Here is a 25,956-nt window from a genome sequence, read left to right on the forward strand (position 1 = left end):
GTATTTTTCGATTTTAAATACGTTTCAGTGTAAATAAACAAGCGATTTAATTTGAAAATGATATAAATCCATTTTGTAAAAGAAAGTACGGTTAATATTGCCATGTTCAACTTTCTAAAGGCCTTCTTTCATATCTGAATAGTCATTAAACAAGGCATTTCCAATACATTTTGTTACAGTGCAGCAAAAATATATTCTTGGAGGTCAGTCCTTGAATACTATCACCTCAAACTTACACATTAAGAATTAAGTGCTTTGTTAAGTTTGCTTGCGAAAATTGCTCAATTTCGCGCATCTTATTTCAAACGAACTTGGAACGAACTAGAGCAGGTAGGCTGTAAGTTATAGCTTTTAAGATATTGGGCACGCATTCGTTCTCTTTAGATTTTGATGGCCGTTGATAATACACATGGCGAACGTAGTTACGGGCAAGAATAAAATAACTCGGATGATTTAACTGATCCATGCTATGCATAACTTAGGAGCTTTGTTGAGCATATTTCTAGATGTTAACAGCGGAGCAATAAATTTATTGCTGAGTATAGAAAATTATTATTTATCTTCTTTTTCAAATAAACAAACTTGGACTACTTTTATGAAACACACGGTTGATTTAATCCTACGAGCACTGGTGCATAAGTGCTATTTAGCTTTAAGTTGATAGATATTTTATTTAAAATTTGTATTTATTTTTATATATATTTTAAAAGGTTTTCATTTTTTGTTTTTCGAGAGCAAGAATTTAATTAAAAAAGTTGAAATAATTTGAGCAATAAAGCAATAACTGTTGGTCACTTATATAGCGATATTTGAAATCATGTTAAATGAATTTTTGAGTTGCTGCGCATATTTTTTAATTTATAAATTTCATTTTTTTTTATTTTTTTTTTTTTTTTAATTTTCACAGTAACACTTTAAATATTGAATTATTGAATGCCGTTGCAAACTGAAAAGGCTTTTAGAGAGGGCAGAGCACAGGTAGAAAGCTAAATAATATTTTCAATTTTTCCAGCTTAACTTCAACTACGAAAAACGTGTTAAAAAAGTTGATACAAAAAGAACAAAAACCAATATTTAAACAGTGCTTTTTTCTTTTTTTTTTTTTTTTTTTTTTAATATACGCTGCAAAGCTCTGATTTAAAATAAAACATTGAAACAACACACCTTACTGGGTACGTTAGCTATGGAAAGGCTGGGGAGCTGGGTCATCAGCAGCATCATCAGGCGGTATGTCTGTGCACACATATCTATTTTTAGTCCGTATATTTACATGTGAAAGTCAGTGTTTTAATGATCAAACAATACCCCCTGTATAATGCATCGGTGGCTGCCTGAATGTAAATGTAGTTGTCTCTGTCTATATACATATATATATATATATATGTTTAAATATAGACACAGCATCGTAGACTGCTACATTCAGCTCAATCAATACACTCTGCTGCTTAGACCGACATCAACGACAATATGAATAGGAGTATATTCATTCTCTAAAAGGGTTTGCAACATCCAAACGCAAAGTGTATACATTTTTGACGGATTATCGATTCAAACATATCTCTCTCTTCGTTCGTTTGCGTGTGCAATGTTTGTAATAACAATCTCTCGTTAGCAAAAACCATTTGAAGCTCTTGTACATAACATGATATTGAAGTGGAAATGAAACGACACGCCTACGGTAACCCTTAGACTGGTCAATATTCATAAACTGTAAAGAAAAACCTTTGCATATTCTATGTTAATAAAAATGTGGCAAGAGGTACAGAAGATTCGGCCACAGCCATATACCGCTTTTCTACGTGGTGGTGCCATTTAAATATCCACGTTGTTCTGTTGCCAATTTGCTACTAGTAGGGAATATTGAATATTTGTCAGGAATTACCATAAAAGGGACACGGTTTTTGAACAACATTTTTTTCTCGTAGAACTCGAATATTAATTGTCAGAGCTTGATTATCTATAATATGCGCTCTTGCTTTAAGTGGTAAATCTGGTGCAGTTAGCATTAGGTATCGTTCGAGCAAAGGATAATAATATATTCATGAGCTTCCTTATACTTTAGACAATTGAAAAATATCTATCCACTTTTTAGTGCATCGTGGAAACACTTGCAGTCATGAAAAATGAAATCAAAATTTCGTATATTTGGAGTACTTATCTGCTTTTCTAACCGACCTTAAAAAAAAACAAAATCTTTTCTTATTACAGTTAGGTCACGATCATCCAAACTTGGTGCTCCAAAGCTATAGTCAAGGTAAAGCCTTCATATTTTGTTGTTTGAAAATGAGTTCATTAACGCACGAAAACCTCAATTAAAAAAAAAAAAAAAATTCGTTTTCAAAATTCCCAGAGGCTTCTCCCGCGGAATGGTGTTGATGCAACATTCACTTGATCGCCTTACACGAACATATGCTATCTTTTGAAGATAATTTTCTAGCACTTTGCTCGTGTAAAAAGATATATTAACTTGGAAATGAGTGAAAACATCGGAAGAAATACACTATGTTATGCGGGTTTACTATAAAAAACGCTACAAAAAAAAATTAAGTTTGTGAAGTGCAGGGTGAGAATGCTGTGAGTGAACAAAAGACTCAGGAGTGAGTTGCTCGACTCTGTTCCGGAAATTTCAAAGTCAAACACGCACCTCGTGGTCATTGAAAGTGATCAAATTTTGCAACTGGTGGAACTAAACATCAATCTCGTGACATCTTGGAATCATTTGAAAATATCAAGTTAAAAAAAAGGACGCTCGTAACCTGCTCGCGAACCCGTCCCATTCTATGCATTAAATCATTAAAAACCAATCTGAAAGCATCGGATTTTTCAAAGCAAAAACCAGTCAAATTTGCGGGCCCCGTGAATCTAGCGATAAATCGATTTTGTGATGCGTGCACCGTCTATTCGCTCAAGAAGATGGAAGTAGCGGCTATATGCCACTTTTTTTCTACATTATAAAAAAAAATTGTATGCCCACAGGGTGATATTGTCCCTTAAACTAGATACAACATTTGTCTTAGTTTACATTGATTATAGGCAAGTCGTACACGTTCTCTGTCTATTGAGCGGTGCATGGCCATGTATTTCTTGGTCTCTTTAGCAAAAATTGAAATTCAATTGAAGTTGTAACTGTATAGACTCTGAATCTGTTGTAGCTAACAAAAAAACAAATAATTTAATTATATTAGTATAATATAATTTTTTAATTATTTAATATATTTAATATTTTTAAAACAAATTGAGCCCAATGGGAGTGACAATTACGAAAAAATTTTAAATATTGTTTACTAATTAGTTTTGCATAAATTTGAGAAATTTTCAAAAATGCCCCTAATATATGATCTGTTAGGTGTAATTTCAGATTAAAGATAAAAAAAAAAAAATTCTTTATTTAAATATTTTTATATAATTTCCTGATAAATTTACAATTTATATTAAGTGAAATTTTTTTTTTTTTGTTTTTTTTTTTTATAAACCTATTTAAAATGCTAATTTGTCTTTCTTGAACGCATTAAAAATTAAGCTGACACATAAAACTTTACTGTTAGGTATTTTGCTTTTATTGCACGTTTTCTTTTTTTTGTTTTTTTTTTTTTTTGATTGGAATTTTAAATATATTTTTAATAAACCACAATTAATCAATTTGCGTGACATTCTGCTATAATAGTAATCATATAATTTATATTTTATTACTATCAATTATAAATTTATAAACATGGATGTGTGTTTTGGTGAGAAATTTTAAATCAGATTAAAATTAGAAATTTAAACGCATTGGACGGATATTAATTATTTCCTGCATCTAATTTAAATTTCTTTAATTGGAATTTGGATTTTCGAAGCGTATTATAAATAATAATAATTTGCTATATTATGCAACGCAAATATAAACTGTTTTTGCGATGCACGATTTTAAGCTTACTTTTCTCAAATGAAATTTTCAATTATTTATTTATTTTCTTTTTTTCATTAATCATTCTTTATGAAATAAATGTAAATTCCTTGTATTGGGCGTTAGTAAGTAAGCAACGGAAAGGGTAATCTAACGAACTGAATGGTCGTGAATTCAAATCCCAAGTGCAATAACACCGATAGCCTAAACTGCTAGCACCGTAAGTCATGAAACTTATTTTTCTACCTAAATTATTTATAATAACAATAATAATGTTTGCTCCCTATAAAAAAAAAAGTGACATAGTAACTGTTTCTTTAGACTAAAGAAATCTTTGACATGTGTATGCCTTGTTAGTGTAGGTTGTGAACTGTATTTGCATGCCTCTGCTAGTGTTAGTATTAAATTTCAGTTTTAAAGTTAGTTTACAGAACACAGAATGATTTGAAACTCGGAAAGATCTGCTCGCTGTCACTTCCTTTGCAGATTTAAAACATTTCTTCGCTAAGTCCAGCAAAGTATGCTAAACCAATATCGCTCCCCGATTAGTCTGCAAAGACGTTCGAAGTAAGCAAATAATCTATAGATATAACAAACATTGACACTTCCGCACTTAACAGAATACTCTGTAATTTTCATACCTAGATTTCAAGTAGTGGGCGTCAAAAAACACCAAAATGTTTTGAAAACTTTTGATAATTTTGTCACTTTTTTCACAACTCGCAAAACATTAAGCCTTGATCTGTTGCTGTCCTTAAGAAGTATAGCGCTTTAATGTCTATAATCTTTTTACCGTGTAACGCAGTCTCTGTTCATGCAATTAACATCGACTAGTTCAACATAATGTGATTTTTATTGATTTTTTATTTGCTCAAATGAATGAGAATCTTAGAGTTATGGAAACGGCATTAAAAAAACATTCGTTTTGTTCGCTCAAGGCTATTATAATGCAACGCAAAAAATTGCTAAAAAAGGATGATTTTGTTTTACAAAAAAAAAAAAAACAAAATGAAACGAAACAATTTTGTCCCAACCTTTAGGGGGCAACAGCTAAAAAAAGGAAAATAATATAGACGAAGAGGATTTAAATGGACATATGCCAAAGAAGGCATAAAGCAAAATTTTCTGCAAGACGTTCATAGAAGAAAATGTTAGTGTAACCGAAATCTCTAAAATGTAAACTTGTTGTCCATGTTTCGCAGCACCGTCATTTAATTTTTTGACGCTTTACTATTATAATTTGAAAACATAGTATGAGTGTCTAAGAAAACCGATATGTATTGAAACTTGACTTAAAAAGCCATTGCTCTGGTCAGAGAAAAAGCATAAAGTAAAGTTATCTTCTTATAGCTTACACCATTTATGGTATAAGGGTATGTTAAGTTTGGACGTGCATATGCAACACCCAGAGGGAGTTCAGATAGTCTAGGAATCACAATCACTTTCTGAACCGATCTAAACTTTTCAATCGGCCTGTCTGTCTTGTTTTCGTCCAGTCAATCTATGGGCTGTAATTTATAAGATATTGTGACAAAGTCTGGAAACCAAACATATTATAGCCCAATAACGAACGCTATTCAAAATGGTTCGGATCGAGCCTCTGTTTCGGCCACTTTCCATACAACGCACTCGTTTAAAAAATCGTTCTATGAACTCCTGTAGGATGGTGTACGATATTTAATGATAAGCCATGGTTCACTATGTTATCTTTGCTTGTTATTTGTAAAATAACTTAGATCTACTTATTTGAATCGTCTACTTATAATGTCAATGTGTAATCTTTCAAAGTCTACACCAAAACAAAATATTGTTGGTTCATTGTCTTATAAAGAGTTATTAACATTATGAGTAGATGTATGGGTCACGAGTTACGTTTGGGCTATGCTTTTGCTTATGGACTGTTAATGAGTCATTTACGGATTACGAGCTAACATATGCACTTACTTGCAAATCGCTTATGATTATGCTGTTGAGTCACGAGTATACCTATGAGTTACTTATGAATTCACTTATGGATCAATTTCTTGTTTATGAGTTCGCTAACGAGTTATGTATGAGTTATGAGTTACTTATGAATTACTCAGGCTTTACTAAGGAGCTGTGTGAACTACTATTTGCGCACAACTAAAGGGGAATAAGTTTCTTATTTTTATAGTAGTAATCGTTCCAGACTAACTCGAATCTATTTAAGCACGTATGGTTGGGCACGATTTATAATTCCGCACCACGTCCGCTTTTGTGTTTTTGTGTTCAAACAATTGCCTTGCCCTGCTTTCATCTAAGAGTAAACTTCTTTTTTTGGACGTTTTTTCATATAATTCGGTTTCATATAGTGCGGGTTTTCAAATAATATTGAAATATTGTTATATAAGAAATATTTTCCATTTTTATATTTTTCAAAGTTTTGCCATCTTATGTGTACAAAAAATTACAAAGTGACTAATGCGCCCATTTTTTCATCTCTTTCCGTATAGCGCTTCTCCAAAAAGTAAACCTTAGCCAACAAAGTTTCGTTTAAGATATTTTATGATGAAAATTAGATCAACATTTTCTGTGCACAGTTTGAATTATATATGTTAATTTTTCGGTTCCCTACGCACATAAAAAATTCAATGAAAAGGGAATGGCAATGAACTATAATTTTTCGCGTTTTGATAAGATAATCGGTATTTAATTATAAATTATTTAATAAGGATATTAACCACGATAACTTGGGTTTACATGAATTCACTTTGCGGACTCTTTCCTACATAAGGGTTCTCATCATAAGTAAGCCTTTACCTGCCAACCAACTGTAATTTTATGATGAAAGTAAGGTAAAAATCGTCGAGAGAAGTGATGTACGGTATGTAAAGATCGGCTCCAGCCAATTGTAACCTCCGCAATTAGCGTTGTATTTTATACCAAAATTTCCTAATGCATTACAATGCCCGTGTATTTACAAATCTAAAAAATAAACTCTAGGCGTTATTTTATGTCTCATAATATGTTATAAAGCAAAACGATCTAAGTCCATTTGCGGTCCCTTAACACTCTTCTTTAGGACTTTTACTAACTGTTATTCTATAAAAAGTTTGTCATGCTTTCGACTGATTTAAGCAACCATCCATTTTATCAACAACCGTTAATACAAGACAAATTGGACTTATGAAATTTTTCTTTGTGGCGAGATATATGCATAAAATCCCTAAATGTATCTAATCATCTAAAAAAATTACTAATAACAAGTATCATTAACCGATAGCTTCAATAATAATATTAAATATCCTTTTTTCGATACATTTTCCAATGGAAATGCACCTAAAAAAAGGGAACTTCGGGTTCTTTGCATAGATCCACCCTCACATACGATTAATATGAATGAATTGATTATTGGCAAAAAAAGTACAATACCTACAGTAAGGAAAATAATAAACCAGTGGTGATGATGAAAATCATTTTATGAAACATTGAGAGGGAGTGCATGTACAATTTTAAGCCTTTGGCTAGAAGCCAAAAACAAAAAAAAAAAAAAAAAAAAGAAAAGAAGAACACATCAACAACTGAAGAAACCATCATCTAGCACTTCTCTACACATCCATACACTTATCCATGATAAGCAAAAATGTATTGTTATTAAAACTGTAATAGTGTTTATGACCACACAATATATAAGTTAAACTTTTTCCTCCTCTTGGATAAAACATGAACTGATTTACGCGATGCTATTATTATGGTCTTACTCTTGTTGCTCTTAAAATATCATATACACACCATCAAATGTAATAAGAATTGCAAAAAAATTATACAAAAGCCACTATGAAAATATATTTCTTCATATCGACGGGAGATAGCTTTGCAAATGAATTGAGTGGAAGGAAATTTTTGTTGTAAGTTGCTTCTTTTTTAAAAAAAAAAAAAATAATGAGTTTTTCTACATCCATCACGAAGTTGTATTGAAACGGGAGAGTTCTCCGATAAGTTATGATTATTATATCATATATTATATTGGTTGAAAGCAAATAATATAAGTAATAGGGAAACATCAGTCTTAAGATATACAATTCGTGGCAGCGGAATTTTAATAGAGAGAACGTGAGTTCGTTATATGAAAATGATAAAAAATGATTAACTCGAAGTATTGCCCATCGCTAGCTGTACATTTTTCTCATTTGTCTGACAATTTTATGAATTCCGCACTTTTCAAAATCATTCGTCTTTGCCGCGAAACATTGACACAACGGCATCCTGGAGATGCGCATGAACTTTTGCGCCTGAAATTCTACAAATAGATCCACATTTCATCTCCCATGGCTTTGTAATGGAAAAAGATTATCTTGTGAGTAACAGTTAATTTTTTGGCACAAAATTAGAGAATAAGTTCAAGCCCGTACAAGCTATATTGTTGTATAAAACTTGTGCTGTTGTGAAGTGCAAAACGTTTAATTGGAAGTCAACAAGCAAATGGCGCTAATGGTGACATTAACAGATAGTACTATCAATGACCAAATTTCTAGTTTCCAGTTTCATATTTATTTCGATTTTCAATCTAATGTGAAGAGATTAATAAAAAAAATAATTTATGATCAAATCTGAACATGGCACACATGATTTCAATAGGCAGGCAAAAAGAAGGCGTGCTTGTCAATCACACTGACTGAAAATATAGACGCATTACGAAGTCTTCAATGCATATATAACTCTGTGCTACAAATAAAGTCATAGAATTTAATATAAAAATTAAGTATTAGATGTCAGAAGATTCGCTCTAAGCCGCTTAGAATTTCTTTCTTCTCCGTTTTTCTTTTATTTAAAAATCGTGGAATCTAAAACTTTTCCGTATATTTTTCCTTTCTGTTCGCTATCATCTTTAGTTTCCTTTCTTTGGTTTTCTTTTTTCCCTAATATGCTTTTCATCTAATTAGAAAAAAAGTGATAACACAACTTTTCCATTTTCTTGACCACAATGACCATAAGAACCGCCATCAAACCGTAGCAATAAGTGAGCGAATACCACCAAGAGTGCAGTATAAAGGAATTTCGTTTTACAATTCTTTTGGGAATACTAAAAGAGAACTAAAAAGTATTATCCTTCCGGACACATGTTAAAAGTTGTGTGCAATTTTTTTCAAATACAAGGTAGAAACGCTAATAGCAGAATGACGGAATATCGATAAAAGCAAAGTCAAACATCATTAGTTACACAGTGAAATAAACTCTCTGTTGTCGGTATTATTTAAGGAAGATTGAATTTTATTTGTATTTAAAGGGAATAAGAAAATTTCATGTCATTCATCTTATATTAAAATCATCTACAAAAACTCTATCAATGAGCGAAATAGAAGTATGTGATGATTATCCGGTTCATTTATATATATAAAAAAAGAAAAAAAACAATAAGTTGGAATTATTTTGCAAATATAATGAGTTTATTGATTATTAACATTCCTGTTAACAATTCCATTGGAAAGGAATTTATTAGTGAAGTATGCTTCATGTACAATTTCGTAGGAAAGATCTGTGAAATCATACTTAACGTACAAGAGGAATGCTTATCGACAAATTATGCAAATTGCTTTATTCAATCACTGCGTGATTTCAAATTCTTTCTACAAATTTTCATAGCCTACACACTTGTGCTGCAAGAGCACATTGCTTTACGCCAATGCAGAACAATCTCACCTTAAGCCTGATCCATTGAAAAAGTGACTCTGAATGATGTTTCGACGCTTGAAATATTTTGATGAAATTCGATACCTACTGCTAAGGACGAGAAAAATGATTAGATTAATTTCGATAAGAGACAATTTCCTGTTGTATCTGCGGAAAGTATACGGATGCATAAAAGTCAAGGCGCTGCGTACTCTTCACTGATAGTGCATTAAAAGCGTCGAATAAATCGCGCAACGTTGTGTGTAGTTGTCAGCAGAGCTACAAAACCTCCGGATAGTATATAATAGGAAGCTTTATTCCTCTTAGGCCGATTTCGATTTGCAAATGGAAATTCCAAGCCGTATAGAAAATAACTAACAAACCTTAATTATTTAGGCAGCAGCAAGACAAGCTAGCACTATGGTGCGATATTCTGTGCTTCGTTGAAACTTGATTTTTACGGCATAAAATTCATAGTAAATCGGAATATATAGTTTTACGGGATAAGAGGTTAGTGATATATCTAATAATTTGTATTAAAGGTGAGGCCTTATCAAGAATAAAACATAGGGGTAGAAAAGAGTTCAGAGCACACACACTTTTAAGTACGATAATTTTATTTTCATTACACTTTATAGAAATAACAAATTTTCTCAACCTTATGGGCAACATGTTACTTCGAATTGTAGGTGATGAGTGAAAACGAATAACGCGAACACCATTGGTTGAAGCGAGTACCACAAAGGCAATTATGCACATTCATCGGTGCCTGTTCATGTACTATGATGCAATTCGTAAAAGTGCGACAAGTACAAGCACAGAAACATAAGAATATAGTTTAATCTGTGTTGTTTCCGCTACCGACTGACAAGAATACCGACAAGAAATAAAATGGATCGTAAGAGGGTATAGCGGTGCTGTTTGGCATCCATGCTTTCAAGTATATTTATTTTATTTTATTCTCTTTTTTAGTTTTTTTATATTTATTTCATTTATCACCAAGCCTTCTAAATTAAAGTAGAAGTGCGTTATAAGTGAAAAAATATAATGTAGATGATCACAAATTGTACCCTTATTGAAATTATGAATATGACGGGTGCAGTCGAATTATGGGTATTGTGTTTAGGAATACAGGAATACGGAAAATCTTATTGACTAAAGTGCGACAACGAAAAACAATAGAATACGAAATGGACGCAGCGGTTAGTTACAAGTTCAATGGTGGCTTGATAACTTACATAAAAAGTACCTTTCAGGCAATAGGCCATAGTGTCTCGCCTGTATAATCTTCTTGTCTGGATTTCGAGGCCGCCTAGTGCAAATAGTATTGTGCAGCGGTACCAATACTCTCTGCTGGAGCATATTTTCACAGGTGACACCAAAGATCTACACGGTAAGTTTACAGATACATTATGTCCAATGATGCGCTGTTACGTGTTACCCCTGCAAAGCTTCGTGTATGTTTTAGCAGTAGCACTACGGACATGATGTCCTCATGTTAACGTTATGTTTACATCCATCTCGGTTCGTCGGACCAGTTTGCTATTTAAAGTTGTCCTTAGATCAAAGAATAAATATCGTAATAGATTCGTGCTTTTTCGCAAATATTTGCATTTATTGTTAGTGAATGCGAATCCATTTATCTGTTGCACTAAATATGTAATGGTTGATAGAAATGCTATTTAAAATTTTATTTCATTATTATGATATTTGACTTAACCGAATTAGTAAATTAAAAGTACTACGATACTAGTAAATAGATGATTGCTTTAACGAGAAGGTGGAAAAAGGTGAATAAGGTTGAAGAGAATTTTGCTTGGCGGAGACTTAAGAACTTTAGTGCTTTATAACTTATGCCAGTGAAGCGGTTACGGCGACTTTTTTTTGTTTTGTTTTTCCGTTATCACAATAGCATTAACTGCTAGCGTTCAATTGCATTAAAACTAACGTCTAACGTGGTCCACGTTGGCATGAATACGAATCGAAAGGCACAACACTTTTTTGCTTTAATTGTCTGTCTCTTCTTTTCGTATTATTCATTGGTATTTCTGCCAATTTATACTTTACTTGAATGTGTACGGTACTCAATATATATTTCTATAATATTTATGTTTGTATTGTGTCATTCTATTGTGCTGTATTCTTATATTTCCAGCTTTTGTACATGACTTTTTCATCATTTTATTTGTTTTTTTTCACATGTCGTGCTTATAATGATGATAACTTAACTTATGTAATGAAATGAACACATGCTACAAGAAAAATTAAAATCCCTTTTATACACAATATAAAATAATATTCGAAAAATTCATTTGATGGCATAAATTTATGATTTTTATGCAAAAAAAAAAAAAAAAAAAAAAATTACATTCAATTAATTAAAATTCATACTAAATGTTTTTTATGGAGAAAACATTGAAAAATTTGGCAACAATGACAATGAGGGGGTGGAAAATCACACTGCTTAAAGTATTAAATTTTTTGATTATTAGCTTTACTCTGATTATTGCTTGGAAAGATTGTAAAGAAATAAAAGAACGTCAACGTTGTAAGGGCCATAGCGGTAGATCTTGTTTAAGTCCTGCCTGTAATTATAAGTTATTCGTATGTATTTAAAGTAGGATAAGTATATTTAGCTTTGCACTCATTTTCCTTAATCCAAACAGTTTGTAATATTTTTGCGAGCTGTATAATATAAGTAGAAACTGAATGGAATGTGAATGTCACATTCGTAATAAGTTGGCTGAGATACTTTGAATGTGAGCAATTAACCAATTGGCAAAGCGGAATCGCTATCGAGCAGAAGCATAGTGGAGAAGGCGATTGCACGTCCTTTCCCTTCGTCCGAAATAAAATCCGGAATCATCCGTTGAGATTGCACGCTATTGGCTTATTTCGAAAGAAGACAGTCCGTTCTTCGTTGTCGCTAACGGTAAATAATTTAGGTTAAGAATAAGAATTTATAATAAATTTTAATTTTTAGTCGCCAGGCTCTTTATGGACAATTGCAACCCTTTCTTTATTATTTGAATTATTTAATTATTTTAGTTAGTGTCGCAAATTAAATAATGAAATGAAATTGAATTATAACGACAAAAGACGTTAGGATTGTTGTGGCATATAAATATCAACGGTAAGGGAGCCTGCAGAATTTTCAAAATAATTTTTCCGAATAGAAAAATTTACAAACCTTATAACGTCTTTTGCATACGAATATTACTCACTGTCTGCCCTATGACCTTTTTTTTCTCACTTTATCAATCTTAATTAAAATTTAACTTTTGGTTTAAATTAAATGGGAAATTGAATCTCTTAGGCGAATGGGAGAAAGCAGGCCGTCGTAAGGTTAGCTAATTTGCTTCTAGTTATAATAAATGGAAAAGTAATTGATACTTTAGAAGCAACAAAAACCAAACACAAAATCAAAATTCTTAAAAGATATTTAAATTATTCTGTTTTTTAAATAAATAATTATTTGATGGTTTTACTAATTTAACATTATCTGCCTTTCTACTTTCATCCCTAGTGTAAATTGTAAAATTTATTAATTACTTATTTAAATCACTGCCTTTTTTAATAAATTTACTTTTTATTGTTGAACAAATAAAAAAATCATTTATGAAAAATTTTTAATCAGCTCTCATCTATGGAAAACATATGCAATTCGTTTAACTCTTTTTCACTAGTAGACATATTACGAAATGTTTTAGTAAGAACACCATAAAGAGTATCCCAAACTTAAGCCTTATGTCGTTTTCAAATTTGAGATATTACTTATGGACGTTACAAATTTATGGTTATCACGGGCCTTTGCGGGTTTTTACTCCGTTTGTATGTTTGTGACCGTAATGTAAAGAAACAATAGTCCCTTGCACTGAACATATTACGGCAGTCGGATAATAAATTAACGTTCCAATTAAATGGTTTAAAAAAAGATTTCCTGATTTCATCTATAAGCCTAAGGTCTTGATGGCAAGATTGTGAAAAAAGTCATGTGAATTAAGCAATAAAAGTGAGCTGTGAGTTGTGCGAAGGTCCTTGCTAAGCAAGTCTGATAGTGGCTAAGATTGTTCCAGGAGAAGCCCTTTGCGGGATTCTTGTTCCTTACTCGTTCGAGACCCCATCAAAGTACCTGAGTGGGGTCGCCAAAATAAGGCCAATTTCTATGTCAGCAAAACACAGTTCAAAAATGTTTTTAAAATGTCTAAAGAAGCAATCAAAGGTTTATGATTTTTAAAGCGTTGTTAAGAATACACGATCCTAGCGCATCAATAGCAAACTCTATGAACCTTGAAATTAATTCGCATGTATGAGTGGAGGCGACAAAGTCTTACATAATGGCTCTAGACTGCCCTTCCTGGGCTCTTCCCTGGGCTTACAAGTTTATAGTCAAGGCAAGTGTAGAGGCTCATGTTGGTGTCCACAGAATTGTGCAAATATTTTCGCTGCATATTGTTTTGCAGGAATTAAAGCAAACCATTGTTTTGCAGAAATTCCAGCAAACAATTTCTTTGATGCTCAAAATTTTCTGGCATTCTCACGCATTTACCATTAAACTTTTGGGAATGGCAATTTCGCCTTGTGCCCTTTGCACTCTATATACAAAATGTTTTATGAACACTATAACATTGAATGATTGTTGTTTTCTGGTTTGTATATACAATGTTTTCCAACAAAGTGCCTGTTCATAATAGTGTTGTGTTTACATCAGACGACACACTGCCAAGGCTTCTTCCTTAACTGTAAATCCACGGTATATATACGTGCTCCCGTATACATAAATGCTCCCATAAAATCTTTCTCTACATATAATCCTTTCTGACACCTGCTGTGCCCATACATGTAACGGCGTACATATGCCTCCATACTTATAGGAGTACGAGGGCCTTAGCCCTCGAGGGGTTAGTTAGCAAAAGGAAGAAAAAAAGTGGATGATTAAAAAGAAAGACAGAGATCTCGATTGAAATACTTGATCCTGAAAAGTTGACTCCTATTTTTCACAAATGCCAAGATAAATTTAATACACCTCATTCCTCTCATTCTCTAGGGAATGTAAAAAATGAAAACCAAAACTTCCGCAAAAGCTAATGAAGCCATTTGCCACAATATGATGATAGTAAGTCGCCCATTAATTGTTACAATTAAATGCTTATAAAGGACATTCATGGTATTAAGCAAAGCTAAAATTACACCCTTCATAAGCAAGTACATAGAACCATTTAGTAAGCTTCGCCAGTGTATGATTACAGACAAAGCGAAATGGCACTACTCGACAGCGACAACACTGTGTTATAATTTCAAGTTAAATGTTAGATAAACAAAACAAACGAATCGTTATGTATAGCATTATGCGGTAAAGGGAAAATTAGTTGAATGCTTGTGTATGTGTTTGCTATTTAATAACATGTAGTTTCACAATGATTTCGATTTTACTTTTGTCTCGCGTCCCTTTAGCTTAACGCTTATTAGAGACAAAATATATCCTTTACGGAAAGGAAAGGAAAAGCATTTGTTTCGCTCTTTTTTACTTTTTGTCAGGCTTAGCTTGACCGAACACCAACATTTTACTAACGACTTCCTTTTCGCAAATGGTCAACGTTTATGTTGGCTAAAGCACTTAAATATATTTTCTATTTCATTTCTTTTTTTTTTTTTACCCGGTGACCACCAAATAAAATTGTTGTTATTGCTGCATTTCTTCTCTTTTTTTTTTTTTTTTTTGGTTACTTTTTGTTTTTTCCACTAAAATCTTTTTAGTTGTTCATTTGTAGAACTTTGATAGTCGGTGTTGTAGTTAGTCGGTTTGGTTGTTGTTGTTGTTGTTATTGTTGTTGCTTTCCTTACACTTGGCTAAATGTATTTAAGAGGGATTTTTCGCTTCGTGACCAAACGGAAATGACAACGACAGTGGCAATTACATTGTTGCATGACACAAATAGTGTTGCAAACATACTATAAAAAAAAAAAATAGAAAAAAAACGGGAACACATACACACATATACGCGTACAAACACACACACACACACATACACACACGCATACACTCTATACATGACGGTTGTGTACTGAAATTTACTTTGCGTCGTGAAAGCAAAGGAAAGCAACTCAGGGAAGCAAAACGACGAAGATTGCGGTTAGCACAGAGAGAAGAGAAATTTGAAACATTTTGTTTCAAAAAGGTCAGTTTAAAAAAAAAAAAAAAAAAACTCCTGAAAACATGTACATATCAGAAAATCAAAACGAATATCTACATATAGAAAAGTAACACATACTCTAATATGTGTATATAAAAAGTAAACATACACATAAACACATAATGAACAACATTATTTCACTTGTGCATCGTCCATACAATATAACGGGCAGTTTATGTTGACAATTAGATAAATAAAACAATTTTATTGCTTGTTGTGCCATTAAAATGTTAAAAGCTAGAGAAGAAGGGCAAGATGATCAAGAAGAAGAAGAAGAAGAAGAATAAACATAAGAAGAGGAGAGAGCAAGTGAGATACTCAAAATGAAATAAATATATTTTTATATAATTTGTTAAATATTGCAGTAGTAATAAAAGTTTTAGCATCACGGAAGGCAAACAACTGTCTGAAAACTTTATGTTCTTAGTATATTTTTCTGGTTTTATCTTCAAATTCATTTGCGAACATCATGTCATCACTTGAGTATCATGTTATTACTTATACTCAGACAAGGGCGTTGTGGTTTAGTTGTGTTGACTACTTTTTCAACAAATTATTTCTATTACCAACAGCATTACACAACTTGTCGTCACATTTGCAACATTCAAAAATATGTTTTAGAGTCTCTGTATATTCCCTTAATAGGGCCGAAATTTTAAACTAATTCAGTTATCACTTGTTAAGCTTCTCATCTGATTATGAAGAACCTGGTAAGTAAAATCACTTGGACAACTATTAAATCGCTTAACGCTTTTAAATCTTTATTAACCCTCGCCAGTCTTAGAGACGAGTATCGTTCATTAAACTATATACGCTACCATGTTGGTATGTAGAAGTTTACTTTTCTTGAGAACTCTCATATGTTAAGCAGTCCAAAATATAGATCGCACGGATTCAAAGTTAATTTTTTTCTCACGAAATTCGTTACCCCTCACATATTTTCGTCATATAAATGTTACATTTTTAGGATAACTCTTATGTGCGAAATATGGGCATATGTGATCCACTATTACAATAGCAAAGCATAATAATACATTCCACATGGATAACGAATAAAGGAATCTGTTACGTTTTATGATAGGTAGAGTTGTATTTTAATAAAGGCTACTCTTTCCCGAAATGTATTTTACGCGCAATGAATTTCATCATTAGATTCTAAAAAATAGACTTGTTTGGAAACATTTTTTATAGAAGAGGATCCGATTTGATTCACATAATCCACATGTATTTTGTGTGTTAAAATAGCTAGTTTTAACGATTATGGTTTTATTGAGATTACATAAACGATTTTCATGTAAGGTCTTCTTCAGAATGAGACTTCAAAAGTGACCCCATCTATCCACTTTGGATATCGTTCATTTTTGAGGCAAAGTATTTACGATATTATCTTCAAAATTGCAGATTGTGTGTTAAATATAAAGTGCATGGACAGACGCACAGACATGCTTTAATAATAATAATTGCATAATAAGATGAGAGAAGATGAGTCTTTCACAAATTCTTCCGCTTGCTGCATAAATCCGCATAACTTACCATAAGTAGCATAGGATATAAAAATAATCGAATTTCAAAAATTTAATATTTAAGATTTAACTAATTATTAACATTTATATCATTAGCATTATGACAATATTAAATTGATGTGATTGGAATTTTCTTCAAATTACAATATTAAGCGTAATATGGTCCAATATTTTTGTCAATTTTCACAGAATGTTCTATAAAATATAAAGTTGAAGGGTTAGAAGTTCATTACTCGCAAAACTATTCCGTTTTGATTCATTCATTAATGTCTTTGAATTTTTCATCTCGCTCTTCGTAAACACATTTTCTTTATCATGTTATTTTCCTCCCCCCCGCGCATTCCCCTACACTTTTGTATGGAAAAGTTTTACATTTCTTTTACATATACAACGTATGCACATTTATTCATAATATATGCGAACAAGATGCACCCACTGATAGATACACGCACTTATGTCTGCAGTTTTGTTTAACAGGGAATAGAAATAATTGTTACTCAGTAATAATTTGAATACGAATATATTCATTCATATGTTCGCATGTATGAAAAGAAGTGTAGACGCTTGTAAAAAATTTTGTCAACTCATGACTATTCATAGTAGTAATAGGAAATTTTTGTGTTAAAAGCACAACAACAAAAGTATTAATATTCATATAAAAAACATATATATGCATATGTTTATATAGATGTTCTGTTCTTCTACCTTTCATGTTGAAATAGAAAAGCAAAAAAGTCGAGAATCTCTAGACAAATTGCCAGAGCCAAACGCCAAAGGAGCTGGCTCTTGTAAATTCGAACATTATACAAATATGTAGCTGCAGGTAGAAGAACGTGTTTTATCATTTCCCTACATGTGTAGGTAATTATTTAAAGAAAAAAAAAAAAACAACAACAATTTTCTTTTCATTTTTTTTTTTTTTTGTTTTTGATATATATGGAAATTTATTGTCAAGTAACTTTTCTATACTTTTTGCTAAGAGAAATATAATGGGGAAGAGTAGAAAATTAAAATTCATGCAACACAGCTGGGAATATTTTACAAATTATTCGATTTTAAATAGGAAAATAAAGTAACTTTTTTCTACATATATTTATTTAATGTAAACTCTGGCAATAAATATAGATTTAAGACGCAGGTGCCTTTTGTTGTAAATTATGAAGCAATTTAGAGAATAAAAATTGAAGGAATTTGGCATTTTTTCTCATTTTTTGTTTTTCCGAATGTTACAATATTCAGACCCACCCGCCCCCCCCCCCCCAAAAAAAAAAAACTATAATAAAACACGTAGCTCATTGAAAGAGTTTTTATAACAGATTTTCTCGAAAACGAAATCATTTTTCTTTTAAAGAACAATATTTCTATTCATACTACGTTTAATCTGTCTTACATATTCTTCTTGAAAACCTAGCCTAGATAGGTAGATAGGTATATGTTTCAAAAAGCATTTAAATTTATGCAATAACAACACATGATATTAAGTAGCCTTAGATGCTAGTTCTTTAAGACTTTACTCTTAGAATTTATCCCTTTCGCTAATTTACAAATAATAATAATATTAATAACATTTAATAATGTTTAGTTTGAAATATTTTATTCAAATCCTTTGAAAAATTGCGTTGAATTCGAAAAATTTTGCAAAGCAAAATAATTTGAAGATCTTTGATTTATCGTGAGAAGCTACGAACAATCGCTGGGGATGGATATGCAGATTGACGTCATTTCGATGAACGTCAACGTATGAATATGTTTAATTCTGCGTTGCCTGATGGCGCACGCAGTTATAAGATTACCTATCGTTCGCCAACGCCATGTGTGCAACATTTACCTTTGCTCATGTTGATGCATTAGTACTTTGCTTCCAGGAAGACTCGAAGTTTGTGGATCATGTCGACTGCCGTGTCGAAAGGCAAGGCCCGTCTAGTGCTTAACATATTCAATGGTCCTGCGATTTTGGGCTAATCAGAGAGGCGAAGACTAGCAATCAGCTGATTGTGGAGTAAAGGTTTTAAAACACTAGACAATATTGTGAATATTACCACCATTCAGTGAGTGAAATTACAATGTTTAAGAAAACCGCTTGCCTTACTTTTTCAAGGTATAATTGAAGTGTAAAAGTAAGATGATATTGATACATAAGGTATATACCGACGAGAGAGACCCTACAGTTAGCTCTCGAAACCAAATCCTGTTCCTTATAGTATGTAGTCCAGACCATCAATACCAAAAGTAATGTAGGCATATCCTCTCTTCTGGCTCCAATTAAGAAGCGAGATATCTTCTGCAACGCCTATAACCGGCAAAAGTTAGAGTGCCATTCGCATGTGCTAAGCACATAATTATTACCTGACAATCCCTAAAACGTGCATAGCGAAGAGCTCAAGTGCTCCTGAAGACGAAAATGTATCGAAGAAATCATCGATTATCTCGAAGAATGTGACTTCTATGATGTTTATATGTAGATACATCATGGATAAGTTTTCTACAGAAATAAGAGAGATTTGCACATCACTCGAGTGCTTTAACAAAACTACTTCTTTCCACGCATTCTTACGAGTTGCCCGCACTCCGCACAACCAATCATCGCACTTTGGGAAAATCTATCTACTCGTAATAGTATCAGATGTTTCCGCATTCCATGTATGTCTGGTCTTTGTAGACACCGCAGTGTTACCTTCTTTTTCCGCACTTTACCTTATCCTTCTTGATCACCGCTGTGTATAAAAGATATCGCTGATTGGCTGGCCAAAAAAAAAGAAAGAAAAAGAGAGATCAAGCATCTTACAAAAGCTAATACTTGGCATCAACTTCAATGCAACGTGTTTCTATAAACCAATCCATCGTATCTGTATGTTACGCGTTTGGTTCTAACTTATCATAATATATTAACTTTTAAGTACGTTTTCTTTTTTGTTTTACTTTGCATCGAGAGTTGCGAGTAGCCATTTTAAATGTCAGAAAGGCTATCGTATTTGTAACATTACATAAATTTCAGTCATCACATCTCATGAAGGCTATAGTCAAATTGTATTGAACTTATGAGTTGATGTTATTGGTGTGGTGGTAGTATTCGCAGCACAAATTTAATTCTATATAAAATTGTTTCGATTCTGTGTCACTTATGCCGAAGTCTTTGTAATGCCAAGTTTTTGTTTTATGCATAGAAACTATTATTCCAATGGTCAGTGGAGCAAACAATGAAATTGCGTTTAGCTGTAGTTGGATCTTCTATACCTAACACTTTTATCTTTAAAAAAAAAAAAAACTCGAAGCAAATCAAATATCCATACATTAGCATATGAAGTGGATGCGGCCAGCTCTTTCATTGTTATACGTGGAAATATTCATCACTCTATTTATTTAGTTCATCGGTAATGAGCGAAAGATACATTTTTTTTTTTTTTTGATTTTTTTTGGGGATTATGCTGTGCTAGGGGCCCTTTGACCTGCTTGCGTGCAAGGAATTTCAATGTTGTTATCATATATGTTAACGTTGACTACATATAGTTCGCACACAGACGATCGCTTCAGAATTTGATACTAATCAAGAGAGCAGCTACTTTAGAGGTTCTCTGCAGTTTTCCTTCTTGCCATTGCAAAGGGCTTAAGAGAATGAATATACTCGCATCCGTCGTAGTGAATACGAAAACATGCATTATCATAAAAGAAAGAGTGGAGGAAGGGAAATGTGTGAAAGATAAAAAACAAACTCCCTTAAAGAAAAGCAGAACAAAGCAGAGAAAAACTAGTTTTACTAAAAAAATATTTGCATGAGGAAAATAACAGTGAATATTTGTTCTAGTAACTTATTTAGTGAATTTTATTGTTATTATCATATATATATATATATATGTATATATATATATACATTTTAAAGCGGAATATTCGTTACATGACTTTTACTTCTTCTTGTTTTGAAACTAAAAAAATCTTTGAAAACATAGCATCTAGGACGGAGAGTAAATAACTTTTTGTGTTATAATCGCGTCGACTTCCACTGTGTATGTCTTTCTGAATATTTTTTGCGTATAAATTTTCTATTTTCTAATTGGGGATAAGTTCTGAATGGTAGATCCAGAACATGATGATCCTTTAGTTTTCGTGTTTCATTGGAATTGTTACGGGGAGATTTTTTTAAAACCTCAAAGACAACCTAGATACCCAGTGGGATAACTGTTAACTTAATTTTTCACTCTTAGAATCCAAATCCAATCAATCCGTATGATTTTATTCGAAATAATCCTTAAAGAGTTAACAACTATTGCGGGTATTTTCGCAGTATGTTTGAGTTAATTAAATTTACCCAACTCTCTGCAAGTACATCATCCATTCATGCATCATTCTATTGATGGCCTTAATCCTCAGTTATTAACACTAAACGTGCTTAGATTGGTATTGCTTTCACTATGAATTATTTTGACCCTTAGCTTTTGTGGAATTGCAACAATCATAAAAAAGAAGATACCAAGTAGATATTTGGTACAACGGAACGGAAATCATTTCGAAAAAACCTCGATATTTTTTTCATATTTTCGTCGTTTCTTTTCAGTTTGCAAAAAGTCTGCATGCTCTAGTCTTGTTAACTTATAACTAAAAAATACAAATGACCTTAATTTTTTCTTAGCACAAGTGATATCAAAAAGTTATAGAAATGATGGCATCAGAAAAACGAACTGTGCATGGAAATCGACAACGTGTTAGTAAATCTATCAGGGTAAATATCTCGAAATATCTTCACAGGACTGAAAGTTCTAGACACAAATATGAAAACTAATTTGATATATTTCCAAGTTTGTTTCAGTTTCTTGAAAATTGTGGGCGTGCCTTACGTCCATTGCTTATGAGTAGGAGAAGGTCTTTTCACAACAGTAAGAGTGATCAAAAAATAGGGGAACTTTACATCCTTCATGAACATTTTTTCCAAGTTCAAAATTCTAAAGGTCATATTTACCCGCACTGTAGTTTTAGTGTTAAAACGGAAATAGCGATAATTACATCCTGGCCTATCAAAACCAGAAACTTTTTCCACCAAAAAAAAAAAAGGAAACGAAGCTTAATGATGATTTGCGAAGAATACGTTATAACTTTTCTGACGTGCATCAACAATAGAAAACGCACTAATTCTATTCAACCATTCAATTAGTGAAATGGAAAGTATACGAAACATCGCATTTAGTTTTCCGACCATGTGTCGGATATTGTTTTATACGTGAACTGCCGCATTATTGTAAATAAATTCAATCGTCATGCGTTCCGAATAAAAGCAGAAACCAAATTTCAATCCTGATGTTTAAGCCATAGTTGTTATAAAAATTTCTTTTGTGTTTTTGCATCATTTTGCTGGTTTCACATCTTAGTAACAATGTTATTGTCCTTTTGGAAAATTATTTTTAAATAAATATGTTATTTTATTTACATATTTCATCCTAGACGCATAATTTCATGTACAGCATTTTTCTCATATCTCCGACACTTTGAACTTTCAATGATTGTTAAAACATTTAGTTTATTTTAGTGAAAACATTTTAAATTATTTGAAAACATTTTAAACCCTTTCATTTATGTGTTTGATCGTTGCTTTTGTTTTCTTTACTTTGCGCAGGTATTCAGCAAACACGAACTTTTCCATTCACAAAACTTTGTCACACCAGAGGCTACTAAAAGCTATAAAACGTAAGACTACATCGACAAACTAACTGTATATAAACATATATTTGTATATGTATATATATATATATATATATAAAACTTTTTATGTAAGTTAGTGCGCATTTGTTGGTTTAAAATAGATTTGCTCTTTACTTTACGTGTCAGAATATTTATATAAAAAGAAACGAAAGAAAAGCAAGGTATTAAAATGTTACAGAGAGTCAAAAACTTTTCAATGAGAGAGATGCAATTTTTTTCCCTTCCTTTTTATTCTAAGGTAAGCAACATTTTGCATAGAGTAAAAGCAAAGTAAAGTCATTGTGATAATGAGATTTGAAAGTAAAAAAGGTTTAACATTTTTTCCTGGCAATGCTCAAAAAACATTCAAATGAAAATATTTTTTCCCTATTCGAACTTTGTAGACATTCATTGGAATATTCGAATGCAGATGCAGGTATTCGCTTTAAGTTATAGCATATAATACAATTAAGTAATATTCGTTTTTTGAACGTTTGCAAAAAAAAACAACTAAATAAATTAAAAATATTATTTCTGATACTTCCGGGCATTTGTCAAACCTATTCTCGTACCCTGCATCTGCACTTGGTGGAAGGGTATATTCATTTAATGTGAACGTATATAACGTTTGGATGAACTTGATATAAACGCTTATTTTTTACAGGAAGCGATTCTGAACCGTTACTGTGTGTCTGCTATTGGGATAATTTAGATGTGTCCGTCCGTCTATTATCTGCTTAGGTATTCTTGGGCGATATTTTTGACACAATTCAGGACATTGACATGCTTCGATTAAAGACCAGGCCCTATAGGAAATAGACTGGATCGATTCCGTCTTACTACCATTCCTTATATGATGTTACAGTTTTTAAAAAACTCTTATGCAAAAAATGTGTAAAATTCTTTGCAAGTTACGAATATTCATACTTCCTCATAAACTTCCGTATATAGAAACAAGTAAAACTATTGCAGTGGGTCACGGCCCATCATTAAATACCCCACATCAATCCGCAACTTTTTAAAATCAGGCTTTATATGGGACGTGGCCGAAAATGTGGTCGTACCCAAACCATTGTCAAGATCGTCCGCCCTTGGTCCAAAACACGCCAGTGTACTAAACTTCATTAAAATATTTCGAAAATTGCGGATGGACAGGGAGGCAGACAAGCTGAATCGGTCAGTGTAAGAAAAGGTAGTTTTAACTCAAGTTCTTCTGGGTATTGCATACATTCGCACAAATTTTATTTATTCTCGCACCACAAATGGAGAAGAGTGCAATTAACCTTCTAAAAAGAAGAAACTTTCTTAATAGCAGTCTTGCTTTGCCTACATGTTTAAAGTTTATTAATATTTCGTTATAAAAATTTACACTTAGGCCGATGTCACATAAAAATGTACTTTTCTAGGTGAGGAATTTTTATGTTAATTTTTTAGTCCTTCTGCTACACAAGCAGCTCAGTTCCGTATTATCGGACTCGTGCATAGCAAGCCTTTACGTACGACCAAAATGTGGTTTTTATTACATTACGTCGAAAATAGGTCAAGAATAGTATTGAGTAAAGGGTCACCGGGTATTGAATTTCCCGCTGGCTATAACGTTTTAACTGCGTCTTTCATAACGTCTGCAAGCAATGGTGAAACATTTTAGATTTCTTTCGACGGACATAGGGGTAAAGGTCTATCAAAAAATGGTTCTACGAATTTTAGTAAACGGAAGAAATGTTTAAATTACATCAGGAGAGACAGTTGTGAATCGTTTTCACTTGGTTCCATACTCCCAATCCTCTTCAAAGTTGAAATGCTGGAATGTCTTGCTGTTGATCTCCCTTTGGTACCGTTCTTACTGTAAACACTCAGCCGCTCCTTCAGTTGCTTCTTTGTTTCTCAACATTTCTTTTATTTCCATTTGTTTAGAATCAACGCTCTTCTGGACAGATTGGGACGCAATATGTAAATGCTTGCGCCTAGATCATCTCAATCGTGCGGTTATCAGGAAGGCACGTGTTTGTCTTTATTGTATGTGAAGTTTAATAAGGCAATAAACGCCCATGGATTGGTGCAAAGTATTTATGTTGAACTGAATGGCGGTAAATGTAAACGAAAGCGGTTAAGCAAAGTTTTTTTTATTAAAACAAGACTCGCCTTGCGTCGTACGTTTAATAAGCTTTAACAGCTTGTATTGAAATGAGAAAAAATAGTTTGCTTGCTATACGAAGTGTAATGCACTTTATTGAGGGTCAAAGCTTAATGGAATTTAATATCATGGTATAGGTAGTTGCACAGGCTAAACTGACATAAACATTTAATTACATGATATCTCGTACATATTGTTTGAATAATATTTTCATATAGTTTGATAGCAATGTAAATTAATTATTTAAATGAAACACATGCGGACACTTCGGTTTATTTATACAAGATTTTTTTGTAACTATAGGTGGATTCTCTAACCTTAACCTCATAGTGCTCAATAGCGTAGGCGATGAGAAGGCGTCACCCATTGCTCCGGCTAGTCTCTAATTACCAGCCGGACATTTCCTCTAATGAAAGCGATGCCCATTGGAAACCTCTGATTTTCTTCCTGCTGCTTGGCACTAGGAAGTAAAGCAAAATCAAGCCTACAATCGCATTTACTTAGCCGTCATATGTTCTGAAAGATGAAAACCGCACAAAACCCGTAAAAAAAGACAACTCACATACACCTGTTGAAATATTAAGAGCAACAAACAATATGCTAAATTTTGTTTACTTTCGTGTTGTACAGACAACTTGAAAAAGCGATGGCTAACGATCACCGCTGAGATATTGGCTGCATAAATGAGAGAAACCGGATTTTAAAGCCCACTAATGTTACTTGCAAGCATATAGACAAGCAATATGTGCATAATTTGTCAGTAATGTAAACGTCATTAATATGACATACCAAGCAAAAGTGGTTAAACGGGCATTATTTCTGGTTGCATTTACTGTACACAGATAGAGAATGACTACAAACTTCGAGAGTATGTTAATGAAAAACAAGTCAGAACACAAATATATTGAGAGACGATAG

At 32.5% G+C, this 25,956-nt stretch overlaps 1 protein-coding gene across 4 annotated transcripts in view; it reads right to left on the bottom strand.

Annotated features, from left to right (window-relative positions):
* The window catches only part of LOC119633102, a 98,474-nt gene that overhangs the window by 51,030 nt on the left and 21,488 nt on the right, over positions 1–25,956 (bottom strand). The gene's annotated exons all lie outside the window — the stretch shown is intronic.

This window comes from Glossina fuscipes, unplaced genomic scaffold (assembly GCF_014805625.2).
Source record: "Glossina fuscipes isolate IAEA_lab_2018 unplaced genomic scaffold, Yale_Gfus_2 2, whole genome shotgun sequence".
NCBI lineage: Eukaryota > Metazoa > Arthropoda > Insecta > Diptera > Glossinidae > Glossina > Glossina fuscipes.